Raw genomic sequence first — 12,392 nt, 5'->3', positions numbered from 1 at the left:
CTAGTACAGTTAACCTAACCCTAGCCTAGTTACACTAACCCTACTTAGGTTAGTTAACTCTAGGTTAGTTAACCCCACCCCCTAGTTCCACTAACCCTAGCATAGTTAGACTAACCATACTTAGGTCAACTAACCCTAGTACAGTTAACCTAACCCTAGCTTAGTTACACTAACCCCCCTTAGGTTAGTCTCCACTAACTTGCCTTAACTTACTTATCTGACTTAACCCAGACTAACCTAGTTCCATTTGATTAACTTGACTTGACTTAATCTGACTTACATGATTTACACCGACTACCATGCCTTAGCTGACTTACTTTGACCTTACTTACCAAACTAAGCTGATTTTCCTGATTTACCTTATTTAATTAATTTATAAATTAATTTCCACTCAATAACATTTCAGAAAAATTTCTAAAAATTCCCTTCGCTTTTTGCAAATTTTTGGAAAATTTTCAGCTGGAAATTTCCACCCCCACAATTTCAAAAAATTAAATATTTCCCAATTTATCCCAAAATTACCAAAAAAATGTAAAAAAAATCATTTAAAATTAGTAAAAAATACCCAAAAAAATTCTAAACAATTCTAAAAACTTTCACTCACCCCCCTTGACCTTTTTCCATTCATTTTTCACTTTAAAATATTTTCATACATGGAATCCATATTTAAAACAACAAACAAAAAACAAAAGAACAACACAACACCATGCAAAAAAAAGACGACCAACACACAACACTTCACCCTAAAAATCTCCATCTTATTTTCATACACTAAATTGTGGATATTTCCTAACTGGCTGAAGTTTTCTTTTTCCTCCATCCCATATCCATTTTTCATTATTCTTCCTTTTGAAAATAAAAAATAAAATAAGTACACAACCACATACAATTTATTAAAAAACACATCCAGACAACCACACATAACTCCACACATAATACCCCTCAAATATCACACTAACCACCTTTTTAAAAAAAACAAAAACAAAAACAAAAACACAAAGCATACTAATAACTCGTCATACAATACTAAAATAATAATCACAATCAACAAACCCACTAAGGTGTTGTCTTTGTTGTTTCGTCAGTGGTCTTTACTTTTCTTTTACTGGATTCACTCCTTTTGGGGGACTCTTCCGTGCGCATTTAGGCCATTACATACACACCCCTTCCAGGTATTTATTTTATGTGCTTTATTTATTTTCATTTCCCCCTTAATCACAAATTAATTGTTAAAATGACCTATTTATTCACCCACAGTTTCCAAGCGCATTCACGCTAAACACACCATATTTTTTAATAAAAATAAACCCGACGTTCACTTAGCACGCGCTACGTGCGCTAAAGAGGCACTTTCATAATTTTTAATTAAAATGAACCAGCCGTCACAAGAGCACGCGCTGGTAAAAAAGCGCTCCACATCACCTTAATTTGTAATCAATGAACTTGCATTTAGAGACCCAGTCTGGGTATCGCAGTCCGGGATTCGAATTAAAGCACGGTTTTAACCTAATAATTCGTAATTAAATTTATAAGAAAGAACCGCCGTTTTCTTGCTAAGATTTATCACTTAATAAAAATTCACCCATTCTTAATAATTTATTAAAATAAACCTTTCATTAAATTAATTCTCCCTCACTGCATTTAATTCCCCTTTTTAACGAACCGGTTTCGTGGGATGGGTATGCGCAGTCATTGGAGTTATTTCCATGGTCAAACACTGGTTTATCACAGATGTAGTCTTGATATGTGTCGGATGTGGTGATGTTTTGGTTTATTGTCTTTGTTATGGTTAAGGGTACGGTATGTAGTTTTTTCTTTTATTACCTGATACGGGGTTCTGGGTGTTTGTATGATGCATAGCATGAAGCTTTCGGTCGCATATGTCTCAAGGTCATGTCGAATTTTTTCTAGATTGTGGTTTGCTTGGGGTTAGTTGGTCGAGTCACGTTTTATTGTTTTGGTTGTTCTCTTATCCTTGGTTTTTTGTCTGTTGCTTTGCAAGCATTCTCCTTGATTGTTTGTGTTTGTGGTGTGTGTGTAACCATCTAAATGGCGCCTTCTCATGCTCCTCCCCGTATCCAGTACGTCCCATTAGTTAGTAGGGATTACTCTTCCCTACTCACTTTTGAGCCTCTCACGAAGGCGGGACTCGCTGCTTTTGTGGCTACTTCCTTTCCATTGCTTCCCGAGGATCCGTCGTTATGTGATGAGTTTCTGGCCTCTTACAGCAAGAAGACAGGACTAGTCCAGGGAATTTCTATGACTTTGACACCTCGCGGGCTAGGGAAGGCTCTGTCTCTTCCCTCCAAAGGTGAACCTTTTGTTCACTCGTCAGCTTTTCTCTAATGACAAGATTCTGAAGCTGTTGCAAAAGCAAACAAGGGAAATGTTGGATGTTAAGAAGGTGATCAACTCTTCAGGAGTTTCCTTTTCCATGATCACTGATCCCGTATGGAAGATGGTTTGTCAGTTTCTCCAGGACAGGTTTATGCCTGCCAAAACACCATCCCAGTACTTGTCCAAAGAGCTTTTTACAGCTTCTAGGATGGTGTTGAAAGGAGTTGCTATTGATTGGAGCACTTACCTCCTCACTAAAATGGATCAACATTTCGTCAAAGTCACCAGGGGTAATGTTACCAATGTCACATATGGATCATATTTGTCTGCCTTCTTAACCTATTCAGGTTTACAGAAGTCTGTGCCTCCACCTCCTCCATAAGATCCAGTACCTCCTCCTCCACCTTCAGATGAGTCAGAACCTATTGACATAGAGGATGATGATTCTCCGCCTCCCCTGGTCATCTAGCGCAAACGCTTGAAGCGGGTAGCGGATAAAGCTCCTTCAGTTCTTCCTTCAGTTCCCATTCCTGCTACCTCTGGCAGTGATCTCCCTGGGTATCTCACTTGTAATAACCTGTTCAGAGCACATCGCGAAGGTTCATTAGACATATCAGTTCCCTCACTGAACACTTTAGTCTCAGGAGATGCAATTCCTTTCCTTTGTAAAGATATTCAAAGTTCCATTGAGTTGTCAGTGACAGCCTGTGTTCAACAGCTGTACGCGTCCTTTTATGAAGAACTCATGCAGTCTAAGGACCAGTTGCATAAGGCAACATCCGAGTTAGCTTCTGCTAAGGATACCCTAGCAGATTTGTTTAAGCAAATGGAACAACAAACCCAATTGGTTGCCACCCAAATAGATGAGATCTCTTCTTTGAAGATCCAGTTACTAGAGGCTCAATCATAGGTTACTAGCCTTTCAGAGGAGAAGGAGAGGATGTCCAGAGAAGCGCAAGAGTTCCAAACTCTCTTAGATGACAAACTTTCAGCTTTACAGACTGCTAATGACACAGTGGACTCCCAAGCCTCCCAAATCAAGCAGTTGCAAGATCAACTGGCAAAGTCACGCTCTGTTTCTCCAAGCCCTAATGTTCCCATGATCCCTTCTCTTTCACAGCAGGACTTGGCTGCTCTTCAGAGACAGGCTACCTTGTGCCCTCTATTCCAAGATAAAGTGGAAAGATTGCAGTCCAGAATGGACTTGTTATGGTCTACATTTGAGCAGTTTCAGGAATATGTTCCACCAGACCATTCTTTCTTTGTCCACTACCACTTACAGAAGTTGGTCTTCTACATGAAGCTTTCCACGATGGATTTACCTCTTCCAGAGGATGGATGGAGTGGGGCTTGGTCTGCTGAGTTGTTAACAGAGGTAGTAAGGATGGTGTTTGAAGATTATGTCACGCCGGATACCATGTTGATGTCATACATGTATCTACGAGGAGACTTGTTAATTCCAGATGAGGTGGATATGGCATGGTATGTGGGGGACGTGGTTCTACAAGCTGTTTTGTATGTCAACCATTTGGAGTTGCGCATAGTTGACATGTTCCAGAGTTACTTCTCCAAAGTGGCTAATTGTCATGATAATTCCTGGCATCCCATGATTGATTCTGTGATCCTGAATCAAAGACAAAACACAGCTCCTACCTCTGCCCAGAGTACTAATCAACTGAGGATGGATCTCTTAGCCTATCTTTCAAAACATAATCCGTTTGATTCTACCTTCTTTGATGCCTATCATAGACGATCTCTCTTAGGACCTTCTGTTCCTACCCTCCTATATTACCAACAAATGGCTCACCGATATGATCTATATCTTTCCCTTTGTTAATCTAATTCCACCACTATTTTACCCCTTCTTTTCCAACCTTCATCTTTCCCTCAAATTCCCATTTTTACATACTGTTCCTTCATTGAGGATAGGGTATTTTCCCCTTCTCCACCCTATCCTTCTCCATCCATTCATGTACCCTCCACGTTTCCTATTTATCAGTTAACACCCTTCCTTAGTGATTCCCTCCAAATTTCTACCACTCCTTCTTTAAACTTTTCTTCCTTTTATGATTTTGCATATCCTTCACTTCATCCACTTTTCCTTATTCCACTACCCTCACCTAACACTTCTATATCTCAACCACCTCAGTTGGTTAGTGACTATGATGGGTTTGATACTCAGATTTCCAGAAGAAGGGGATGGAGTTCGAATGATTCCCTTACAGGACCTCAGATCAATTGGCCAGTAATTCCAGGAGAATGGACAGCTGCCAGTCAAGCTTATCATAACTATGTTCATTTTGCTCAGCAGTATTCACAGTTTGCAAATCCTTCAGTGAGATTAACTGCTCACTTTTCTTGGTAGTTGGTGTATATGCATAGGCACTCTCATAATGATTCCAAGCCTATTCCAAAGTTGTGCATGAATGTCAATGTGAGCATTGATTCCCAACAACTGGATATATTGTATTTTCATGCCCTTGTTTGCCTAGCAGATACCTGGTCCTATTGGAAAGGATGTGCTGTCTTCAGTTTTTTCAAAATCCTCCCAAAACCTTTGTAGATGAATCCTTGTCTATGGATCGTTTCCGACAACATCAATCTTTCAAGAGGGATCATCTTCATTGATACCTTTCCAATGTATGGTGGATGCTTTTTAATGAAAATCTCTCTTTTTGGAGGAGTCATTCAGATGGTTGTGTTGTGTGTAGTGTTTGTGTTGTGAGTTCATTTATGTAAAAAGAACGTGGTGGTTTCCGATTGGATTGGATTTCGTGTGTGAGCTACATTTTGGAGAATTGTGGTGATGAGGTCGTGGTTGGAGAGTTGAAGCTGATGCAGATGAAGAAGAAGAAAACTCTTATATCCTTTATAAATTTGTTGTGATTTTCTAGTTTGATAAGAGGTGTTAATGTATAAAGGGTTTTCCTTTCTTTGTATTTTTATATCAGATACAGGTTATAAGTTGGGGTCGTGTTGGATGGATTCTTTTTGAAAAGATATTGAAGATCAAAGTTGCGATTTTAAATGAACTTGTATTCCCTTTTTCCTGGGTTGCGAGGACGCTTCCTTATTAAGTGTGGGGATATGTTGAGTGTTGAAATGACTTGTTTTTTGGCAGTTTTTTTGTTGTTTTTAAGAGCTGAATGGTTGATTTTATGAGATGATTGATTGGTTTGGAAGTGGTTTGAGAGTGTTTTGGATGATATTGATTGTGTTTTGGAAGTTCGTGATGTTTATTAGTGGTTATGTGATGTTCTGATAGGTTCTGATTGGTTCTGTATACCTTCTGTTTTGTTCTGATTGTCTTCTGTAAGGAGGGATGGAGTATTGATTGATGAAGATTGAGATCTTGTGAAAGTTTATTGAATGGTTTGTGAGAGTTTGGAATGGTTTGAGTATGAGTTATGTGGTTTTGATGACCTTCTGTAACCTTCTGTAGGTCTTCTGTAGAGCCTCTGTTTCTGTTCTGTTCTGTTCTGTACTGTAGCTATTCTGGTACTGTTCTATGACTGTTCTGTATGCTTCTGTATGTGTTTTGATGGATGAGAGTGTAGTTTGGGAAAGTTTTCTAGCCTTGGAAAGAGGTGAATACAAGTGCAAAGGAGTTGAAAGAAGTAGCTGCTGAAGACTCAAGTGAAGACTAGAGTGAAGTGACAGTAGTGAGCTATGAAAGGACACTGTAGTGGCTCTGGTGATTCTTCATATCAGACATACCTCTTGGTAGGGGTATCCACGACCTAAGAAGGATTATTGAGAGTGATTTTGAGAGATTGTAGTGAGGATATGATGTATTATTGATGGAGAGAGAGAGAGAGAGTCAGAGATAGCCAATTCTACTGAAACAGAGTGATTGTATATGAGAGATTGAGAGAGAAGACTATGAAGATATTGAAGATGAATACTATGTGATGTATTTCCATTCAAAGATGGTGTATTCCTTTGCTTTCTTTGTTCTATTGATGGATTTTGTGAAGATATTGAAGAATATGGTTGATTCTATCAAATCCGTGGGAGATCTACATGATGCTGCATGAAGATTTGTTGTGCTTGGTGTTCTTTTCTTCATTGTGATCATATGAAACATAATAAACAAGCTTGTTGATGATACAATATAGATTTTCTTGCAAGAGAATTCCCTTTTCCTTGGTGTTCCTCTTGGGGCTCCACACGAATATAATATACTTTATTTGGGTCAACCCGAATCCTCTTTTCAGTCACAATGTGTCCCACAAGTACTCTACTTCAGTCGTCTGAATGAAGGCACACTTTGTCTCATTGGCAAAGAGTTTATGCTGCCTAAATACATCAAACACCTTTCTCATGTGGGATAAATGGCTCTCCAATGATTTGCTATAAATGAGAATATCATCAAAGAAGACTAGTACAAGTTTGAAGAGAAAGGGATGAAGCATCCTATTCATAAAGTTTGAAAGGTGGCTTGGGTATTCATTAATCCAAATGGCATCACAAAGAAATGATAAAGCCCTCTATTGGTTCTAAAAGATATCTTTAACCCATCACCCCCTCTCATCCTGATTTGATGATAATCTAACCTCAAATCTACCTTATGAAGAACTTACCCCCTCAGCATCACAAAGAAATGATAAAGCCCTCTATTGGTTCTAAAATCTATCTTCAATTCATCACCCTTTATCATCCTGATTTGATACTAACCTAACCTCAAATCTACCTTTGTGAAGAACTTACTCCCTTAAGCTCAACCAATAGATCATCAATACGTGGGATAGGGTACTTGTTCTTGATGGTGATGTTATTCAAATTCTTATAGTCAATACACATATAGAAGGTACCATGTTTCTTCTTAACCAATAGCACTAGAGAAGCATATGCAAAAGATCTAAGTTCTATGAATCTCATCTCCAACAAGTCCTCAATCTGCTTGGCCACTTCTTCCCTTTCATACTTTAAAAGCCTATAAGGGGGTTTATTGAAAACCTTGCATTGGGCTCTAAATCAATAGGATGATCAACTGCTCTTTTTGGAGGGAGAGTACTAGGCATCTAAAACAAATCCTTGTACTCCTCGAATCGAGCTTTTAGGGCTACATCCTTTGTTAATTCTTAGGTTAATCTATGATTTACTTATTGAGATGCATAACAAATATCTGAGACCGCTTCTTGAACTCTTTCTTGAGTTTCTTAGTAGTGAGAAGATGAAAATCTCATGTATATTGAATCCCCCTTTAAATGTACTAATTGCCCATCACTCAAAAACTCCATGTACAGCTAAGAGAAGTCCAATGTGATTTTACCCCATTGTTTCAACTAATCACGTCCTAGAACAACATCAATAGGGCCCATTTCTAGCATAATCAAGTCCATATGCACTTCATAATTTTTAATAAGACATAGGTGAACATGTGTCCACATTTGAATACTAATTTCACATTCCCATTGGCTACTTGTACTTTAATTGGATGTTGCAATTCAAAGGGCAAACATTTCAATCAAGTCATGGCCATTTTATTGATAAAAATATGAGTGTTGCCATTGTGGACTAGAATGAAAACATTCTTCCCTTCGATGCTCCCTTGTATTTTGAGTGTACTTAGATTCCTAGAACAGTCCAAGCATCTATTGAGATGGAATAGGCCAAAGCGGCAACATGAGAGGGATCAAATCCACCAGGATCGAATGGCACATGCCTACCTAGGTCAAAGGGAAAGCTATTGAGCAGCTCCCCATCATAGTCTTCAATTTTAGCATGTACCTTGTGATTCATTTTAGTGAATGTACTCTTGCACACTTATTTGTGTGTCTACTCGCCCTCTCACTAGTGGTTCTCACGATAGTGCTATATTTAATATTAAGAAACTAGATGGAACCAGTTATAACTATTGGAAGACCTATGTATGGTAGGTTTTAGTGTAGAAATTGCAAGTTAGACCACTCAAAAATGGGTGTGCCAAACCCAAAAACATTACAATTGAGGATTGGGATGAATTGGGTGAGCTATGCTAGTCCACAATCATTTTATCACTCTCTAAGCAAGTTCACTACAATGTTGTAACTGGAAATCAAACTATATATGAGCTTTGGACACAGATTAAGAATCTTAATGACAAGTAGAGTCCTGCCTTTTAAGTGTATTAGCTAAAACAGTTGATGAATCTTCACATGAAGGAAGGGACTTCTACGTCTGCACACTTAAATGAGTTTCACTCCATCAGCCATTTATCTTCGTAGGAGATTGAGTTCAAGGATACTTTGCATTCTTTATTTCTACTTGGTACTCTACCTGAGTCATGGGACACTTTTCGTATCGCTCTCTGTGCTAAGGATGGGCTGAAATAACAAGATATTGAGAGTGCCCTCTTGACAAAAAAGGTGAATAGAAAGAATATGGATGCTTCTCGTACGTCCTATACATTGACTAAGAGAGGGTGGCATGATGGAAATGGCCATAGTAAAGACTATTATAGGTCTTAGTCTAGGACACATGGATAGTCTTGCAGTAAGTCCCATGGCCATAAGTCCATAAGGCCTAGGCATATCCTATTGACCAAAAATCGAATGCCTTGTCTACCTTTCAGCATTGGCTTTCTCTTGTTGAGAACTAGTTTGGATATAGGTTTCAATGCATAAGGTTAGATAATGGAGGTGAGTACATCTCAAAAGCTTTTGAGCAGTTCTGTAATGAGACGGGTATTAAGCATCACTTAACCACCCTCTACCCTCTTCCCAGAATGGTATTGTTGAATGCATGATTCAAGGGAGAGTCCACAATATACTTAGCTAGGCACAGGCTTACCACATCACTTTTGGGCTAAGGCAGTTACTACTCTCGTACACGTAATTAACCTATCCCCTCGCACTGCTATTGATTATCAAGCTAGAAAGAAGGTATGGATTGGAATACCTCCATCATATGCTCATTTGCACGTCTTTGGTTGTGAGGCATTACACCATGTTTCCAAGGACAAGTGCAATAAGTTGGATTCTAAGTCTGTAAAATGCATCTTTCTTAGTTATGGGGATGCATGTGAAATCAGCTCTATCACCTATGGGATTGACAAGCTCATAAGGTTATCCATAGCTATGATGTCATTTTCCATGATGAGGAAAATATGTATAAGCAACGTGAGCAGGTGGTGGAGGTATGTAGGGTGATCTTTCAAAAGGAGCCCCCTACTCCTCCCGTAGTACAACCAGCTAGATAGCTTACTACAGTTGATACTCCAATGGCCCAGGCCCTGTCTATTGTGTAGGATTAGCCTACTTTGAGATGCTCTACTAAAGCTAAACATTAGCATGTGAGCACTTTATGCCCTCCATGAATTATGTTATGGTGATAGATGCAAGTGACCCTCTCTCTTATGATGAGGCTATGTAGCATAGAGATGATAGTCACGAATGGGATAGGGCTATGCAATCGAAGTTTGACTCCTTATTGACTAACCATATATGGGATCTTGTTCCTTTTCCTAGTGGTGGCAAGAAGACATTGCATGCAAGTGGATATACAAGCTGAAAAGTATCCCTAGATGCCCCAAGTCCACTTATAAGGCCAGATTGTTGCTAAGGGTTTCAAACACATGACTATGATATTGACTTTGATGAAGTCTTTTCTCCTATGGTCAAAATAACGATCCTACACTTGATACTAGTGTTGGCTGCTCAAATAGATCCAAACCTTTATCAAATGGATGTAAAGACGGCTTTTTTATATGGGGACTTGCATGATGAGATCTATAAGTAACCTAAGGATTTTGAAGAAAAAGGCAAGGAACACCTCGTGTGCAAGTTGGAAAAGACTCTTTATGGCCTTAAACAAACACCTAGGGAATGTGCTACAAGTTTGATGCTTTTATGCATTCATGGGGATATAGCCATAGTGCTATGGATCCATGTTTATACACAAAGAAGGCTCGTAATAGCAGCCTTATGATTTGGGCACTCTATGTGATGATATGCTTACTGCTAGGAGAGCTCATGATGAGCTGGATGCCTTGAAAACTCAGCTCAAGAAGGGCTTTGAGATGAAGGACATGGGACAAGCCTCACACATTCTTGGGATGCACATCATTCGCAATAGCTCTAAGACGCTCCTTTATCTATCACAAAAGAAGTATATCTAAAAAGTCCTTGAGCAGTTTCATATGTAGGATGGTAACACACTAAGCTATGTTACCACTTCATCAAAGAGGTCATTGAGGACAAGTCTGTTGATCTTATCAAGATCTTAATTGACCAAAATTCTATAGATCTACTCACACAGTAGTCTTTTAGCATAGCGTTTTGCCTTTCTTAGGAAGTTGATGGGCATTGGATGAGATGATGTCTTTCCTCATCATGTTGTACTTATGTACATTTGTACTTTGTTACTTTTTTCTGTCCTCTCCTCACTAGGGACACATTTGCCTTTAAGCAAGAGGTTGTTGGGGGTAAAGGTGCATATGCCTAGTTGCTCGTGCATTACTACACTGATAATACTCGTACATCTGTACACTTCAGGTAATAGGCACCCATCATTACCACTTCATTCTTTATTCTTGCCATGACATTTGAATAAAGGGAAGGTTGGTCATACATTGTGACTATTGGAGTTCCTGCATCTTGTGTCTCTCTTTCTCTTGCTCTTGCTCCTTCCACCATACGTCTTGCTTTCACTCATGTGCTTCCACTTCGGGCTCACTTCCTTCAAATAGAGTGTGACAACAAATGGCTTGAGACTTACCTTCATCGCACTACTACCATGATGTACAACAACCCGTACCGCCTATCCTTCACCTCTAATGATAAATCATCTCCCTTACTAACCTTGAGCTTCAAGAGGCTTGAATCTTCATGAGCACTTGAATCTTCATTCCTCCATGCACAATACTGTTAAGAGATAAAATGGCAAGATAGCTCCCTACATGAGCTCCAAATGACCAAGAGGTAGGCAAAGTCCCCCCCAAATTGGTTGATTGCACCCCTTCAAGATCTTAATAGTGAGGGAGAGTCACCTCTCTTGTGTCCCACTATCTTCCTTGGCATCCATCTTTTTCTTCAATGGGTATTCTCAACATGGTACTAGTATGCTACTCTAATTAATTAAGAATTAGAAATGCGATTGAAATTGGAAAAGATCAATCAAATGGAACAAATATTGGGTAATGAGAGTACCTCTTGGATTAGTGACTCACTATCCATTACAATACTTACTCTCTTTTTTTAATTTTTCCATCAAGAGTAAACCAAGCATGGATAGGGAGTAGCTTTAAAAATTTGCAGAGATAGATTCACTCCTGTTGATGGCTACCGAAGTGAATTTCAATCAAAAGATAATGCCACAATGTCAAATAAAGGCTTATAATTCTCTGATTTAATGAAGAGAATGATTCTAACAATGAATAGGGCTAAAATATAATGCACTTGGTGCTCTTGTTGATATGAGAGAAAGCTTGCACGAGTGTTCTTTTGCCAGATAGAGCTAGGATTTGAGGGATGCAAATAAACCTTTGCTACTGGAAACTCCAATAAAATTGCAGGAAATCTTGAAGAAAGGGGAGAGAGAACCCTCACTTTTAAAAATAGTCATGACTTAGTGTTTCTCTAATCTCGATTAGCCATATTCCTCCAAAATGACTAGTAATTGGTCCACAACTGGAGCCCTAAGAGAGACACCAAGGAAAAGGGAGTTCTACTGCAAGAAAATATATATTGTAACATCAACAAGCTTTTATTTCATTCTTTTGATGACCAAAACAAAGAAAATAGCAAATCTTCACGCATCATCGTAGTAATCTCCCACGGATTTGATAGAATCAACCATAATCTTCAACATCTTCATAGAATCCATCAATAGAACAAGTAATATAAAAGAATAAACCATTTTTGAATGGAAATCAATCACATAGTATTCATCTTCAATGTCTTCATACTTTTCTCTCTCAATCTCTCATATACAGATAGATTGTTTTGATAGAATTGACTCTCTCTCTCTCTCTCTCTCTCTCTCTCTCTCTCTCTCTCTCTCTCTCTCTCTCTCTCTCTCTCTCTCTCTCTCTCTCTCTCTCTCTCTCTCTCTCTCTCTCTCTCTCTCTCTCA

This window comes from Lygodium microphyllum, chromosome 24 (assembly GCF_053477565.2).
Source record: "Lygodium microphyllum isolate KBCC chromosome 24, Lygodium_microphyllum_v1.1.10, whole genome shotgun sequence".
In the NCBI taxonomy this organism is placed as follows: Eukaryota; Viridiplantae; Streptophyta; class Polypodiopsida; order Schizaeales; family Lygodiaceae; genus Lygodium; species Lygodium microphyllum.
This window is presented reverse-complemented; position numbering follows the sequence as displayed.